We start from the raw sequence: 18,665 nt of genomic DNA on the forward strand, positions 1-18,665 counted from the left end.
TGTATTGGCTTTCAATTTTTTGTGGTTTGTTTTGTATTTGCGACTTTTTGTATTTCTTTTGTTCTTATAACGTGACTCTGTACTTTAAAAGATCCCGTCAGTATTATATTGTTCTATTATATGTCATTATGATATATTTCTATTATGAATTACAATATACGTTGAACCACAAACGTCAAAATCATTCAATCGCGTAGTGGAATTAACTATTTTTGGATTCTTATAAATTCTATATATAACTTTTGGACTAGTTTAAATCTCGGTCTATTTCTTAAATTTATTCTTACATACTTTTGATTTTTTAACCCTGTATGCTAATATTCCCATGAAAATTTTAAAATTGTTTGTACGCACATTGAACGACAAATTTATGTGACGCATAAAATTTTCTGACGTCAGACACTCAAATCAATAAATGTGTTCGTAGATAGTAGATGTTTTTGTGTTCTGTTAAATTGTTCCTTTTAAAATTGTGAAACGATGATGACTGATGTACCCATATTTTGACTATTATATTTATTGTGTCTGTTTATTTAACGCATCAATGTAAAAATATCGGAAATTGATGAGAATGTCATTAAAGTGAAAGGGTTAGCGCTATAGAACCAGGTTTAATCCACCATTTTCTACATTTGAAAATGCCTGTACCAAGTCAGAAATATGACAGTTTTTGTCCATTCGTTTTTGATGCGTTTTGTTATTTGATTTTGCCATGTAATTATGGACTTTTCCAATTGATCTTCCTCTAAGTTCAGTATTTTTGTGATTTTACTTTTTAAACATGTTAGCGGGGTCCAAACCCTCACCCTAATCTGGGACAGTGGTATAGCAGTACAATATAAGAACGAAAGATTTACTGATACTTGAGCTCTTGTACACACATGTAAAACACATACCAACAAATTAATATTGACCTATGGAAAATGACTTAATAAAAAAAACTATGAGGCCGAAATTATTAGACGGGCATAAATTTGCGCATGGCTAAAAAAAAATTAAACATTACACAGTTTTAAAGACTTTTCTTTTATAACGGACATAAATTTGAGAAAAACGTCACAATTAAAAATCGGCCACATATTTGAGGTCGAATTATTTTTTTAAGGACATAGATTTGCGAATGACGTCATGATTAAAAATCGGCCACAGATTTGAGGTCGAATAATTTTTTATGGACATAGATTAGCGATTGACGTCACGATTGGGCATAGATTTGAGAAACGGACACATATTTGAGGTCGTACATAGATCTGAGGTTTACATATATGTTCTATTAGGCGTAGAATGCATTGGAAAACTTTCAAACACACATAAAACCGTTAAAATATGACAAAGACAACAATTCACTATTTTGGACATGACCTTGACTTTAGACCTAATGACATTTGTCAACGATGGCACTGTAAAAGTCCCAATTGGTCCAGCACATTTGGTTCAAGAGTTCAAGCTTATTTTGTCTTTTTAGAAACCGTTATTGAGTCAAACTTACCTTAACATTTTTCATTTTTATTATTTATGTAAATATAATCGTTTTTAAGATATTCCAAAAAAAAATGTAAAATTCAAAGGTCAAGGTCAACCTTTAAAAGCTTGCAAACACACTAAAAATTATTTATTAATGATTAAACACACTTACGTCGATATCAAGAACATGACCTTGACCTTTGAACTTGTGACTTTTGTCATTGTAATTTGTCCATTATCTCATTCATGAAGATCCAATGGGTCTAGGACCTTTGGTCATATAGTGAAAGCTGATTTTGTCTTTTTATAAACATAAAACAGAGCATAATAAAAGTTATAAGGTTGCATAATAATCATTGGTGATAATGACCCAAACATTTTCCAGTATTCAAAACTTCTGTAGGTATAATGGTTTCTTAGATTATCCCATAACAAGGTGTAACAAGATACAAATGTTACTATGAGGCATTTTCAAAGTCAAACAATTGATTGGGGAAGATCCTAGGTGGCTACGACTTACGGTTTCTGATTTTAAGTGGCAAACCGACACCGGTTAATTTACCAAGAACATAACCCTACCAATGAGTCGTTGAATCTTTTCGATCCAAATGTTACGAAGAACCTGGTTCTTGTCCTGAACAATTTTCTTCTACGTATTACGGTTACGTTGTTTGAAAGAAAACAAGATTTTAAGGTTAAGGAGATATTACTCCGAACCGACATATTTTTCGACTCACAGGGTGAGTTCTGGACAGGTTTTCATTACACCGATACACAGTTAGAACCTGAAAGCAACACGACTTACGGTTAAGGCTGCTAACTTCCTCAAAGTTTGGCGGAAAAAAGAAGAAAAGAAGAAGAAGAAAAATACATGTTCTATTAAGCGAATAATGCATTGACAAGCTCTTAACACACATACACCTGTAAAAATATGACAAAACAACAAACTCTCTATTTAGTATATGATCTTGACAATTGACCTTGTGACCTTGGTGAATATCGTTGGTCCACAATGTCAATTTAAAAGACCCCATGGGTCTAGGACCTTTGGTTCAAGAGTTAAAGCTAATTGTGTCTTTTCAGAAACCGTTAACGGGGATTATGTTCCTTAAGAATATGCCAAATCTCTTCGATCAAAATGTCAAAGAGTTGCACCTCAGTCATCTAAACATTTTTCACTATTTACTATTTCTGTAAGATTTACCGCTTTGAGATTTCCGATAAAAAATGATAAGGTCAAAGGTCAAGTTCAATGTCATTCTTAAAAACCTATATAACACATTAAACATCCCTTAAAAAGGGTCAAAAACAAATAATTCGCTATCTGGGACATTCCCTTGACCGTTGACCTTTTGACCTTTTGACCTTTGTCAATGTCATTAGTTCACAATGTTATTGCTGAAGACCCCATCGGTATAGGAAATTTTGTTCTATAATAAAAGCTGATTTTGACTTTTCAGAAACTTAGAACAGGGGTTATGCTCCTTACAGAAAGGTCAAATGTCTTCGATCAAAATGTAACAAAGTTGCGCAATCATGACCCAAACATTTTCCACTATTAAACACTTCTGCAGGTATTACGGTTTCTGAGATTATCCCATAACAATGTGTTAGGTCAAAGGTCAAGGTCAACATACCAATTTGAACTTCAGCTGTCACATAAAATGATGATAATTGATGAAGATCCTATGTGTCTACTTACGTTTTCTGAGTTTTGGTGGACAACAGACACCTTTAATTTGCATAGGGGCATAAAACTACAGTGAGTCGTTGAATCTTTTCGATCCAAAGGTATCGAAGAACCGGGGTCTGGCCCTGAATAAATATCACCCTAAGCTTGATTTCTACCTCTTACTGTTACGGTGTTTGAATGATAACAAGGTTTTTAGGTTTCGGAGGGATTACCCCGAACCGATAATATTTTTCGACTCACAGGGTGAGCTCCAAATAGGTATTTATGACACCATACAAAGTGTAAACATGAAAACGACACGTCTTACGGTTAAGGATGCTAACGTCGTCAATAAAGGAATAATAATCAGTAGAAGTAAGATATTTCTCTTTTGGAAAAGGAAATACCTTAATAATAATAACTATAATCAGAAGAAGAAATACAGTAAGGTATTTCCCTTTTGGAAAAGGAAAGACCTTAATCATTAAAAGGTCATGTTTTGTTCTTCAACTCTTGTTTTGACGTATAAGACTTTACTTATCACGGTTTAAGTTGTATGTCGTTGTTGAACGTTGCGTCTGTCACTGTTGAGATAAATACAATTATGTACATATAACAGCTTGATGCAATGCTAATATCGTTGTTTTCTCTGATAATTGATGTACTATTAATTGGGAGACTTACTGGTAAATTGAACTGTTTGAACAGCGAAAAGACTTAGTTATGCACAATGGACCTTGAAAATCCTAAGGCATATGTGATAACATATTAATTTAGCTATAATTTTCGTTTTATATAACAATCAGAAGTATTCAAACAACCTGGCCTTTGAAGTTTTTGGTTTGAGCGTTCTTGGTGAAGGTAACTCAAGATAATCGTTTCGGTTGAACTCAATCAGTAAAACTAATCATAATTGTCTATCAATTTGTTTATACCGGTGTGGTAGGTTTGTCAGTCATATAGGGTTTCTCTAGTTTAGTAAAACAGCCAAAAGTGGAGCTGACATAATTACAATATAGCTTTTTAAATCTACTTGTTAATGTATTTATTTGACAGTGTTGTTAAAATTCCAATCGGCTAGTCCGTATACTGTATTTGCTTAAAAGTTTGATATAGAAAATCCTTTTGAATGCAACACATTTAAAGAGTTTTGTTTTCATCATCTTCAGATAAAAATGTCTTATGATTGAATTGGCCATTATTTGTGTTTTGTGTACTAATTCTTCGTGTAATCATTATCAGAAATATAAAAAAGATATCCTTTATAAATTTATTAGGTTATTGTTTCAAACACCACTAGATATTTGTTTTACCTGGCAAAGCTGTTTCCTTCTTTCTTCTAAGTTCATTGTAATAATTCTGTAAATAAAGCTGATATCAATGTATTTTAAAATTATCATTTATACAAATATTATACTTTCCTATATGTCACCAATATAATAGGAATAAATTAAATGAAATATAGTGATACATCATAAAAAAAAATTGAATAAATGATTCTTATTCACTGTTGATTACTACCTCTAATCGATAAAAATGGACCCTTTATTCATACGTTATCATTTTAATTGAATTACTGTTAGATATGTAATAGACGAATACGTAATAACGATGTGACAGCATACCTGGCCCCTTTTCAGACACTCGACACTAATTGAATAAACGATACAATATGATTTGGAGACGACAGATAACACTTAGTAAAGCATAAAACATGTTACACACATGAAATACAGCAAACTGTGAGAGTTCGGGTCCAGTGGCATGTGGTCGGTTGGAATGTTAGTTTGCATTTATTTGTTTTTTTATTTGTTAATTGATTGATTGTTTAAAGATCAATTATATCATTTAGGGTAAAAAAATCAACACTTCAAATGAATATAACAGTTGGGCCATAAAATGACAGGGCTATAAACATAAATATCTCAATTGATCCTATTTGACCACTATAAACTCAATAGCATTTTGTGTTCGTTTCATGTTGACTTTGATTTCGGATCAGACTTTTATCTTTGACAAGTTGTTAATGCAAGTGTTTCTGCATCATTTTTCATCCTCATTCGATTACTATCGTTTTGTGTGGTGTCTAAATAGTTGAAAAGCATTTGTTAACTATTCATTAAAACACTAAGGCGTGTTTACAATACCTCGATAATCCATTGGTGGTGTTTCATACCCTCTGCGGGAGATCGCTTAATCGATCTCTTGCTTTTTCTGTTATCAAACATAGACTAATTGATGTTTTACCTTTTTAGATCGGGTCGGCTGTATTGATAAGATTGGTCAGATACTAGTTACTGAGTCAGAATAATGTCTGATGGAATGGTAGCATATGTACCTATTCAAAAATGCCCAGTACTGTTTGTAAAATGCATTAATATTGCTGTAATCAATTCCCCCAAGGTAGATTATTTTTCACTAAAAACAGCGAATCAACAATAATATTTATCATTGAAAAATGGATGTTGGGGCCGATGATTATTTGAAACAGTTTTAGCACTTGCGTAATATCCCTTTTGCGAAATGGATTACAATTCTATTTCACACATCTGTAAATATCATGATGCTCAATAAAATCAACGGTACCAATTTTGTTGCACCAGATGCGCATTTCGACAAAATATGTCTCTTCAGTGATGCTCGTGGCCAAAATATTTGAAATCCAAAGCTTATATAAAAGATGAAGAGCTATAATCCAAAAGGTCCAAAAAGTATAGTCAAATTCGTGAAAGGAATCAGAGCTTTGCATGATGGAGATACATTCCCTAATTTATAATAATTTATAATATTTTGTAACAGCAAATTTAAATAACACAAAAAATCCGTATTTTCATGCCAGTACCGAAGTACTGGCTACTGGGCTGGTGATACCCTCCGGGACTAATAGTCCACCAGCAGAGGCATCGACCCAGTGGTAGTAATAAAATCAACGGTACCAATTTTGTTGCACCAGATGCGCATTTCGACAAAATATGTCTCTTCAGTGATGCTCGTGGCCAAAATATTTGAAATCCAAAGCTTATATAAAAGATGAAGAGCTATAATCCAAAAGGTCCAAAAAGTATAGTCAATTTCGTGAAAGGAATCAGAAATGTTCCTTAAGTGTATAATTTAACTCACTGTCAAATTAAATCTATTGTTTAGGTTTGAAGCTATCTTTCAACTGTAATAATAAAATATTCAAATTACCTTCATGAAACAATGTTATTTTTGTAAAAACAATTGCATTATCAGATGTTTTAGGGTATCATTTCGTGTCCCAATTTTGTTTTTAAATAACCTGCATAGAAGTAAACTTATCACAGATTGTTTCGTGTAAACACATAAAATTTTTATTCTGGCTCAATCATAAATCGGTCTTCAAAACTTTGCTTTGAAATATACATAGTCTGATACGCTACTTTAAAATATATCTTTAATGAATAACATGTCTATTATTTTATCGATTATTGTTTTCAATTTGTCTTGTATGTGCAAGATGTTGTTATGAACATTAATGAATTGACTGCATTTAGTTTTAAAGAATCAAGTACTGTGGATTCATTTATTTTCCCTGGGTACAAATTTTCGTGGATTAAGGAAGACTAACATGTTCGTGTATATCTACTATCTTGGTTTTACAGAAATCTGCATACATGCCCATAGAAAATTCCGTATTCGTTGAACATTTAATTTCGTGGTTCTACTGTATCCACAGAATCCACGAAAATTGGAATCCAACGAATAATAATGTATCCACAGTAGAAGAGGATTCCCTCACTAATAACTCTTGTCCATTTATCAGCAACAATATACTCATATAATTGCAATGTGTAATAAGATATTGAACACTAACCAATACAACTAAATATACTGAACTTCAACTGCAATTTGTCAGAAGACAGTTCTTGAGTACTTCAGTAAACTTTCATGTTTATCTTTATACATTTTATTATTAGGGATACATAAAACTGTTCAATTACTATTAATGTGTATAGCAGTGCCTTACGATCGTTCAAATTATAATTATGTTAATAGAATTTACATTGGACCGTTCAAATGCTATTAGGTATTTCCACTTTTCTGTGGAATGAACTTTTATATTTCTTCTGATTAGATTTCTTCCGCCTAATTTTGTCCTTGCGATAAATATTTGTTTCGCAATATGTTGCTTAGATATTTGGTATATGTTATCGAACAGTTAATGCGCCTTTGAATTTTACCCTGCGTAAGCGAATACTTTTCTTTGTAGAATTATCTCCCCAAACACTGTTTTCCTTGTGTCCACCACTTCTTTGCAACCGTAAAAGATAACGACAAATTTATTTTATGCAATTTTTCGTTTTATCGTTCGCATAATTTGTTGTATTTTGACCTAAGCGATATGAAATCTCCACATGAGAATTATTTTCCCTTATGCATTTGATATAAGTGATATGCATTTCTATCTTGTAAACCATAAGTGATAGAGACCTATGATCTTTTGATTTGAGGTCCTTGGTCCAAAAAAAATGAAAATTAGGTCAAGGTCAATGGTCAAGGTCATATTATAAATTTTGATTTTGGCTTATTTTCACGTATATTCAAAAACTGTATAAGATATTGACAAATTATTTTTACTTAAATGTTAGTTGCGACATGTCGTAACATGTACATTTTGATTGCAAGAATACGTTGAACGCAACAGGGAGTTTTCTCCCCTTTTTGTATTTAAAAATACGCGTAAGGTGATATAACTCATAAACCAAATATAATTTAGACCTATGGTCTTTTAATTTGAGGTCCTTTGTTTATAACCTTGAAATTGATTTGACGGTCTAGATTTCGACCTTTGCTTTTATCTCATATCTATACATGATAAAGCCATGTGAATTTTGACAATAGCTTTCAAACCAAATAACCTTGAAAAAAACCGGAAGTGACCTTGGGTAAACCGGGAGTAGTCGTTCTCCATATCTTATTAAAATAAAGTATATAGCATCAGATATATTTGAAATCATTGTCAAGTTAAATATTCAAATAGTAGACTTTCAGAATTACACCAAGGTGTGTCTGAAAATATCAAGGATACATTATTGAAGAACAAGTACTTCACCTTGCCGCCAGTGCTCTTATGAGCTATGTTCTCGTTTGGGAAATGATGCCAGCATAGCTTCTTAATAGATATAGGAAGATGTGATATGAGTGCCAATGATACAAAACACCATTCAAGTTACTATTTATAACAGTAAACCATCATAGGTCACGGTCCGGTCTTCAACACGAAGCCTCGGCTCTTAGGTTCATTTGTTAGTTAATTGATGAAAAATAACACAAAGGCGCTTCGGAACCGTATATTTTCTCCTAAAGATAACAAAAATTCGTTAATGTATGGCTATATTACAAAATCAATTGTTTCTGTAGCAACATTCACCCATTACATTTTGGGATTGGCCGGGCAGATATATCATGTTTATGCATATTGGAATATGGGTCAAGAACATTGATCGAAACTTTGTACTCGCATTGCATTGTGTTTCCTATGCAAAGGTAAGACTATATCTGAAGAGTTTGAACGAATCAAGACGGTATTTACGCTCCAGATGGCATTTATAATCAAAAACTTTGTTTGCTTTAAAAAAAATCTCTGTCCTGCGCCGAACTTGTTCTTGTTAAAAAAAGGGGAAGTGTGTTGGTATGATAACTAAACAAAATACACAACCTTTTAGACGCAAAAATAAAAACACTGTTTCAGCGCTTGAATTTTTTTTTCAAAGATAAGAAAATATTGAAATAATCTGATAAACTGGTGTTTTATAGTTTAGAAAATAATTCTGTAATATACTGTAGTGAAACACTATACACAATATGAAAGTTTATGGATGTGAAAATGTCAAGGCCACTTCTTCTTTTGTTATGTCATAAATGGAAAAAACCAGAAGGTTCCAAATCAACGCCATTTTGTAATGGCAGCTCTTCATATAAGTAGTCAAATTTGTCGTTTTAACATCGTTTATAGCATATGCTTATGATCGAATTTTTTTTGTAGCTTTCTATTGAATAAATATTAGAAATTTTCTCCTTTTTGTCCTTGTGGTTGAAATATTGATATTTTTAGGTCTGAACTTTGACCTCAATTTCACAAAAATATGACCACTCTGGATTTTTACGACCCAAATTTTCTTATTGTACACGTTTCACTCTTTCCAACGATATTTAGGTGTGTGTTCTTCCGGACCATTAAAGTTTTCAAAAATGAAATCTGGTTGCAGTACTATGACTTGTACAGCAAAATTATTTGACCGCATCGACTAAAACTGACCATATGTACACTTTAGTATGTAATACTATATGGCTGCATTATAAATCAGAAGTTTTTTTAAATGTTGCGATTGATTGTACCTGGCGACTGTGTGTCTTCTCCTGGCTCTCCTGTGCACCTTTTAGTAGGACCGGAAATGTAAGCAATAATGTAGGAAAACAATTAATGCTAATTTTTGTCAGCATAAATTGAGCCGTGTCATCATTTCATCTCTGTATTCATAATATTGAACAGTCATTACAGATAGTACTTCAGGATGGTTTGTAAAACAAAACTATTAGGCCGCATCATCCAAGTACAAACTCTGACATGACTCATTTGTACTTTTTAATAAAAAAAAAAGTATATGAGGTTCTCTTCTGGGAATAGCATACTGTTGATATATTATGTCGGTTGATTAATTTTGTTTGCAAATAAAATTTAAGTGGCAACTATTTCTCTATAATCAATTAATCCGCAAAAACAAATCTTTCGACAAATCTAAAGAATTTCACGAGATTGTTGATAGTTTTACCACACCGTATGTATCCGGACACTGTACAATTTTCGTTACAATATTCTGCGGAAAATAGGATAGTAAATCTAATGCAAACAAGCTGAATAACAATGAAATATCCATGCATGTATAAATGCATAAAAGTAAAATTTAGGAAGAGACAGGTAAAAAACGGGGAACGAGGCAACGTCGACAATGATGTTGATATCCCATGACATAAAAATATTGTTCCGATGCGTTGGATAACCTTCCTATTCGCCTTCTAATAAAACAAATTCTTATTTCCTTTATGATCATGATGATAGCTCTATTTATTTGATTGTATAGCCATTGTTTTATGTATATAAGAATATATCAAATAAAAAAGTAGAGTAGAGTCTAGCGAGTAAGGAAATTTGCTATCCGAGGAAAAATAAGACGAATGTTGTTTACATAATTTAAGTAAAGCTCTGATATGAACACTCTTAAACACGATAATTTGTCATAACCAGACCTGTCCGCAGGTCTTGTTTATAGCAGACTTCTCCTCGGGACTGGTCAAAGGCAGACTTGTCAACAGGTCTTGTCTTGGGCAGGCCTGTTCTCATGACAGTTCAAAAGCAGACTTGTCAACAGGTCTGGTCTGGAACAGACCTGTCGATAGATCTGCAGCAGCCCTAAAAAAGGTCAAGTTCTCAATTGTGACTTTTTCTTGTGTTTGCATTTTCTACGACAGTTTGGAGATACATATAAAAGAACAAATGCAAAATGTTTGCTCTATTGTAATAAAGATATGTTACGTTTTGTCTGATATATTTTAATGGCATCTTATAGGAGTTAGTGCACCTGAAATGTTGTAATATAAAGTTATTTGATTACAACTTCATTTAAGTTCATTTTTAAGCCATATAATTTTGTACAAAAGATTAGGTGGCATATGACATTGAGAAATGACAACCAGAAGTGACTTTGAGAAAACTGGAAGTAGATATTTTTGCTCTTTTTTCATATAAAAGTACACAGAATCGAAATATTTTGTAATTGAAATACATTTACTTATCACGTATCGAACTGACTTTCTGTAAACCATAACTGGTCAATTATAGCAAGATTTACAGGCAAAAATATATAAAACTATATATTTTTGGAATCAGTGTAAAAGAAACTATCATATAAGACCAGAAGTAACATTTACTTAACCGGAAGTAGGACACTATATTCTTTAGTTCCCTTTAAAGCATATCAAAACCATTTATTTATCGCACCAGTCTATATAAACTAGATTCTTTTCAACTTTGGAAACACCTTCAATAGCTGGTCCGTGTATATTTGCGTCCATTCATTTTTCGTTTTGAAATATCAAAAACAAAAAACAAAAAACGAAAGTGTTTTCATTTTTTTTTTTTGGTTTCTTAAAAACCAAAATGAAAAACAAAAGTGTTTTCGTTTTTCATTTTTGATTTCACAAAACAAAAATCCAAAAATAAAAGTGTTTTCATTTTTCATTTTTATTTCACAAAAACAAAAAACGAAAAACGAAAGTGAATTCAATTTATCTTTCCCCACACTGTTTAATTGTCATTCAAAAAATGACAATGTGGTCATTTGTCATTCATGTAAAGGTCGTTAAAGTATACATGCACAGCGGTTGTCAGATCAATACTACTTTAATCGAAGATAATGTCGACGGATGCAAAAGTCTTTAGCAATCGGAACAATATGGGTGCGTGAATTTTATTACTTTTAAGTTTAGAAAGGTCGATCCAAGATTATTAGAATTGATGACCAAGGTCCATCTGCCAGTATTTTACGAACTACGAGGACGATAATGTATTTTGCTTGATCAAATTTTAAAAATTTTGCAATTTCACAATCAAACTGGGATATTTAAAGCCTTCAATTGGTTTGCCATTAGAGCCTATAAGGTGTTAATTTTGCTTATTTGTGAAGACTATAAGGTGACATTAAATAGAGGCCGTTGATGGGGGATTATGGAATTGAGAATAGTGGACAAAAAATATAAATAATAGAGACAATTGACTGAGAAATAAATAAAATAGCTAGAATAATGGTGTTAAAATGTAATGATAAGAGAATAATTGTCAAAAAGTATAAAGAATAGAGAAATATGGCCTAAAATATCAAAGAATACAGAAATTAAAAACCCCGAATCCAGACCATCATACTAGTTGCCTTAATGAACGTTAGTTTGTCTCTGGGATATTGTTATTGGTTATCATAGGGGTTTTCTTTATTTCTATGTCTATTAATTGAGAAGCGTGCTTTCATTATTTGCCAACACTTTACATATCACATTATCAAAAAAGACTATTATTTTGCAACTACCATAGATTTCCGGTAATTGTTCTGCATAGACCACACTACATTGGAGTCCCTGTAATTTTTTTTTCAAGTGGACTTCAGTTACCCACCCTACCCCATCATTACATAAAAGTTAATAAACAAATGTCTTCGGAAATACTTCTGTCCGCACAATGTGTAAAGGGGAGCTGGGTAGCTGATGTCTGCTGGAGAAAAAAATCAAGGTTGCTGTTTAGCTTATAATTTTTCAAAGATAGGTCCAAGGTTGGGGTCGAACACCCCACCCTTACCGAAAATGTAATAAGAATTGTCCTCACTAGGTGCAAAGGGAAGCTGGGTAGCTGGGGTCTACAGTAGAACAATCCAGGGTGTTGTTCTGCTTAGTTTTTTTTCTAAAGTAGGTCTAAAGTTGAGGTCGTATACCCTACCCAACCCTTACCGGACAGTTAAAAAAAAAAATTCTGCGGCAATACTTCTATCTGCACTAGGTGAGAACGTAAGCTAGAGATCTAGGACCTACTTGATCAAAATTACAAGTTAATTTATAGCACGGATCAATCTTTTTTAAGCTAATAAATAATTTACTTGCCCACCATACTTTGAATACAAAAAATAAACCTTTTGTCCAGTCATATTTAAGCGAAATCCACTAGTTCAGAGGTAGAATGTTTTGTAAAAACAGTTTTGTGTGTCAAAAAAAAGTTAAAGCACGAGTCCAACTTTCTTTTCTTTTAATGCAGAATTATTATTACTTTTCATGAACTATTTGACAGGATGCCGATAATAAGGAAAGCTATTTCACCCAATAGTGCAATTTTGCCATCATTAAAAAAAATCATAATTATTTACGATTCTATAAACACTCAAAGTGTTGTCTATTTAAAATGTAAAGTGGGCAGTACGCTGTGTAATATATCGAAAGCGATTGGTTTTGCCTTTATATAACTAATAATTACATAAGATGTATGTTTCATTATAATTCGCTATTCTGATTGGCTAACTGCACATCTCATGTTATTCCTTATGCAATTGCATTACACAATGAAATTCATCACTTATGATGACACGAGGTCCCACAATAAAGTGCAAAGGTGAATTTAATAAAAACTTGATAAAAATCGTGTTTTCATGATCCTAGCTAAAAAATGTAATTATAGATATATGCTTCTTTTTGTAACTTCATAGGGTTGTAAAAGCGTTGACGGTGTGCACATTTTCAGAATGAAGCGCTTCTGCGTTTCATACAAAATGTATTTCGGTCAACGCTTTACACCTCAATGAAGTAACAAAAAAAAAGCATTCAATTCTTAAATGAACCAGAAATGAAATTTTAAAATTCATTGAATAATGTCTTTGAATGCTTAATTATATATAAAAAACTGATGATAAAGTGGTTATCTATAAAACTAAAATTACGAGGTCCAATTTGTCAGCCGTCATCACGTAAAAACGACGAATCAAAGAATTCAACTTTATATATAACTAATATAGTACTAAGGTGTAGATTAAAAATTACACCACTCCAGGCCCTTTTGTTTTCCACGTAATTAATATTGCCAATAATTTAGAAGTTCCGGGTCGAGTTCGATACCGATACCAATAGTATATTCACCTGTTACCGATTACCTTATCATGGCTGTACGTTCCGCATCTGACAGGTGCACCACCAAACGGTGTATTCAGGATTAATATGCTATATAGTATTACACGGGTCATAATCACAGGGTTGACACTACTTAATTGTCGAATTGTTACCTATTGTAGTATTTTAATCAGTAAGACTTTCTAAGATAACAATACGAATACTAAAAATCTGGACTAAAAATAAGGCGTATAGGTAAAGTTTTCAATTTGTTAGCGGGCATGACATAAAACAGCGAATCAAAGAATTCAACTTTATTTATAACTAATATAGGACAATGCTGTTGATTAAAAAATACTCCATTCCAGGACCTTTTGTTTTCCAAATAATTTAAATATCACCAATAATTGATAAGTTCCAGTTCGACGGGTTCAAACAGAAAGATTTGAAAGCAGAGAAAACTGTGTATCTTATAATCGGCATGACTTTATCAGATGACAATACTAATACTAAAATAATGCTTGCGCATAGTTATATACTTTAATTCAGTCACGGACCCGCGATATCACGGGTGTGTTCTAGTATATTAATAAAATCATTTGAAGTACGTTTGAGTCTTATGCAATATTTGTGTTTATATATTTGAAAACTGACTGCTACCGACTGGCTGCTTGAGCCTGGTCTTACAAACTCCACATTTTCATTACAGCCGATTACATTGAGTGTGTAAACAAATGTAATATCTTTGGATCGCTTGTTTGTTACCTGAACTATGAAGTAACTACGTAAGGTATACCACCCTCCTGTAGAAGTAGCCTAGTCCTACAGACAGATTGATTGATTATCTGTCGAACTAGTCTACTCTTAAAGGAGGGTAGCTTACCTAACCTCATAATACAAGCAAGCTAACCAAGGATATGCTACCTTTGCCTACACACTCAATGCAATCGGCTGTAACTTCTTTACATTACAGGTTGCAACACCTTGCCAAATCATTGGGTTCTAATAAACGTTTGGAAAATTAAGTCAATGTGCTTTCCCATAGGGTTTTATGCAGAACAATTACCGGAAATCTATTATGGAAACTTGCAAAATCAATATCAAAATCGAAATCTAATTGAACAATGAAGTTACTCACATTAAAAAAGGTTGAGACATTGAAGGCCAAATATTTTTTTTTTTATTCTTGAGTGTCTTATTATAATCAGACGGTAATTTTAGAGTTTACAAAGAAATTTAATATTAAGACAAAAATTAATGTAGAGCTTCATTGGTGAAATTAACACTACAATACAAATAAAGGATTCTCAAATGATCATGACTTTTGCTTGTAGTAAAATGATCAATCAATCAATCAATCGATCAATCAATAAAATTGAGAATGGAAATAAAAAACGTGTCAAAGAAACAACAGCCTAACCAAATAGCACAGCCGAATGCCACCAATGAGTCTTCAACACGAGAAAATCCCGCAACCAGAGGCGGGCTTCAGCTCGTCTCTAAATAAAAATATATACTAGTTATGTGAAAATGGACGTCACACTTAACTTAGATAAAAAGAAAACATAAAAAAACTAACAAAGATCAGAGTCTCTTGTCTTGGGACAGGCACAAAAATACGGCGGGGCTAAACATGCTTTGCGAGATCTCAACCCTCCTGCTATACAACTATATCTAGCTCATGTAGAATAAACAAAAACACAACAATATGCACAGAAAAACTCAATGTGAAAGAAATCCGAGTCCAATGACAAAATAGTAAACAAAAGAAACTACACAAAATGAATATGATTCATAAATTAACAAAGAACTACTAGCAGTAACTGACATGCCAGCTCCAGACCCCAATTAAACATATCGAAATAAAACATAGATATAAGAAGATGTGGTATGAGTGCCAACGAGACAACTCTCCATGCAAGTCACAGTGTGTAGAAGGAAACTATTATAGGTTAAAGTACCCTCTTCAACACAAATCCTTGGCCCATACCGAATAGCAAGTTATAAGGATCCCCCAAAATGACTAGTGTAAAACCATTCAAACGGGAAAACCAAAGGTCTAAACTATATATATAACTAGAGGCTCTAAAGAGCCTGTGTCGCTCACCTTGGTCTATGTGTTTTGGTGATAGTGATGTGTTCGTAGATCTCTTATTTTACTAAACATTTTTTATGCTTACAATTATCTCTATCTATAATGAACCTAGCCTAGTAGTTTCAGTGGAAAAAATTTTGTAAAAATGTGCAAATTTATGAAAATTGTTAAAAATTGACTATAAAGGATAATGACCTAGTAAACAATTTTACCCCATGTCAGATTTGCTCTTAATGCTTTGGTTTCTGAGATATAAGCCAAAATCTACATTTTACTCCTATGTTCTATTTTTAGCCATGGCGACCATCTTGATTAATTGGCCAGGTCACCGGACACATTTTGTATTCTAGATACCTCAATGATGATGGTGGCCAAGTTTGGTGGAATTTGGCTCAGTAATTTCAGAGGAAAAGATTTTTGTAACAGTTACGACGACGGACGACGACGGACGACGGACGCCAAGATATGAGAAAAGCTCACTTGACCCTTCGGGCCAGGTGAGCTAAAAAACGAGAAGCGAGAACGCGTCAACAAACGACAACTACTGTTTTTTTGTGTGATTTTTTATTACTAGACCAAATATTTCATGATTTTTTATTACTAGACCAAATATTTCATGATTTTTTATTACTAGACCAAATATTTCATGATTTTTTATTACTAGACCAAATATTTCATGATTTTTTATTATCTAGGACTGTATTTTTGATTAATAATTGATTACCAAGTTTAATAAAACATATGTGTGTATAGCATTAGCAAACATATTAACTTTGGCTTGAAAGACGTCTCTTTTATTGTTTTCGACTAGCTCTGATCGGAAAAATTGGTGAAATTAGGAATTACACGTAATTACTAAACATTTCAGTTAATACCTGTATTTACTAGGCAATTTAGTAATTACATGTATTTACTAGTCGTTTCAGTGATTACTGGTATTCACTGATTTTTTTGTTAATTTTTACAGCTATTTACTAACTTGGTATTTTTGTTTTAAAGTTAAGATATAATTCAAGATACCAAATAAGAAAGTAAAAGTGTAGGTATTTTAGGGCTTACTTCATTAAGGATTAAGGAATATGAGGCACATCAAAAATGTATACTCTTTAGTGTTTGTGAATTAAAACTGGTAAATGGTTGTTTTATAACTTATAAGTTTTGAAACTCCCTAGATAATCATTTTCAGCATGCAAGACAACGAAATCAATCAAAAATTGAGAAATACAGTTGTGAGAAGTTTATAGGCAACTTCGCCACCTCTTTTAGATGATAGACATTCGATAATGCCAAATTTGATTGAATAATCTTGATAATACTTAAAATCTTATAATTTCTTTAAATTTAAATCTTTATCAGGCGTACTTTGCATATAAACGTGCCCAATGACATAAGTTAAATTCCTTTTACGAAATAGGTTTGTTTACGACGTCTTTTGACAGACTGTTGCCATAAAGCTGACATTCTTCACAAACAAATTTATACAATGTGATGGTGTTAAGAGTCACATTTCATATTTCTGTGTTGTTTTTTTATGAGTTTTTCAAGAACTGCAAACTTTAAAAAATTATCATCGTTTTTACTTGTATAAGATTCATCTTTTTGTGGATTGAATAAGTCAACTAAATGGTCCATCTTTTTTGTTTTACTTTCAATGTTGTCATTCTGGTTCTTTTTGTAGAGCCTACGACTTTTGTCGCAAAAGCAGAACATAGCAAACCATTTTGTCATCAGCAGCGTACTCACTGTGGTTATAGTTCTTTCAATTCTAATAACTGTCTTAAATTATCCTGGATTTCTACCAGACTTGACCAGAAGCTTGTTTGTGATCAAATAAAGATAATTTTCAAGAAGTAAATTTTGTCCAAAAAAAATTAATTTTTCCGTATTTTACTTATAAATGTACTTAGGTTTTATGCCAGTTAACATTACATGCACACTGTGGTTAATGTTTTTAAAATTTTAATAACTTTCTCAAAATTCCGAGATTTCTTCTAAACTTGGACGGAAGCTTGTTTATGATCATAAGATAATATCCAGAAGTAAAGTTTGTAAAAAAAAATCCTTTTTCGTATATTCCTTATAAATGGACTTCATTTTTCCCCAGTAAACATAATACATACATTCAGCGGTTGAAGTTTTTTTTTTAAACATTTATCAGATTTCATAAACTGTCCTGGATTTTAACCAAATTTGGACAGAAGCTTCTAACAGTACTAGTCAAAAATAGTATCTGGAGGAAAATTTTAATATTTTTGTCCCTTTTTTGTTGAGCCTTTAACTAACAGCAAAACTAGGCGAGATACTGCGTAACCCCTACAATTTTAAATCTGAATACATCGGTGACCTATCTCCAGTTAGCGGTTGAATCGAAAGTCACATGAATACATATTCAACGAGGTCCAATTATTCACTTGCAAGTGCACAACTCATCAACCAGGTTTCTCAGCTAATTTTTAGTAAAATAGAACTAGATTGACTGCTAAAGATGAATTATAATTTCACTATATCATTTTCATAAAATTGAGAAAGGAAATGGGGAATGTGTCAAAGCGACAACAACCCGACCATAGAGCAGACAACAGCCGAAGGCCACCAATGGGTCTTCAATGTAGCGAGAATTCCCACACCCGTAGGTGTCCTTCAGCTGGCCCCTATAATGTATACTAGTACAGGGATAATGGACGTCATACTAAACTCTGAATTATACACAAGAAACTAAAATTAAAAATCATACAAGACTAACAAAGGCCAGAGGCTCCTGACTTGGGACAGGCG

The sequence above is a fragment of the Mytilus galloprovincialis genome, chromosome 14, assembly GCF_965363235.1.
Source record: "Mytilus galloprovincialis chromosome 14, xbMytGall1.hap1.1, whole genome shotgun sequence".
Taxonomy (NCBI): Eukaryota; Metazoa; Mollusca; class Bivalvia; order Mytilida; family Mytilidae; genus Mytilus; species Mytilus galloprovincialis.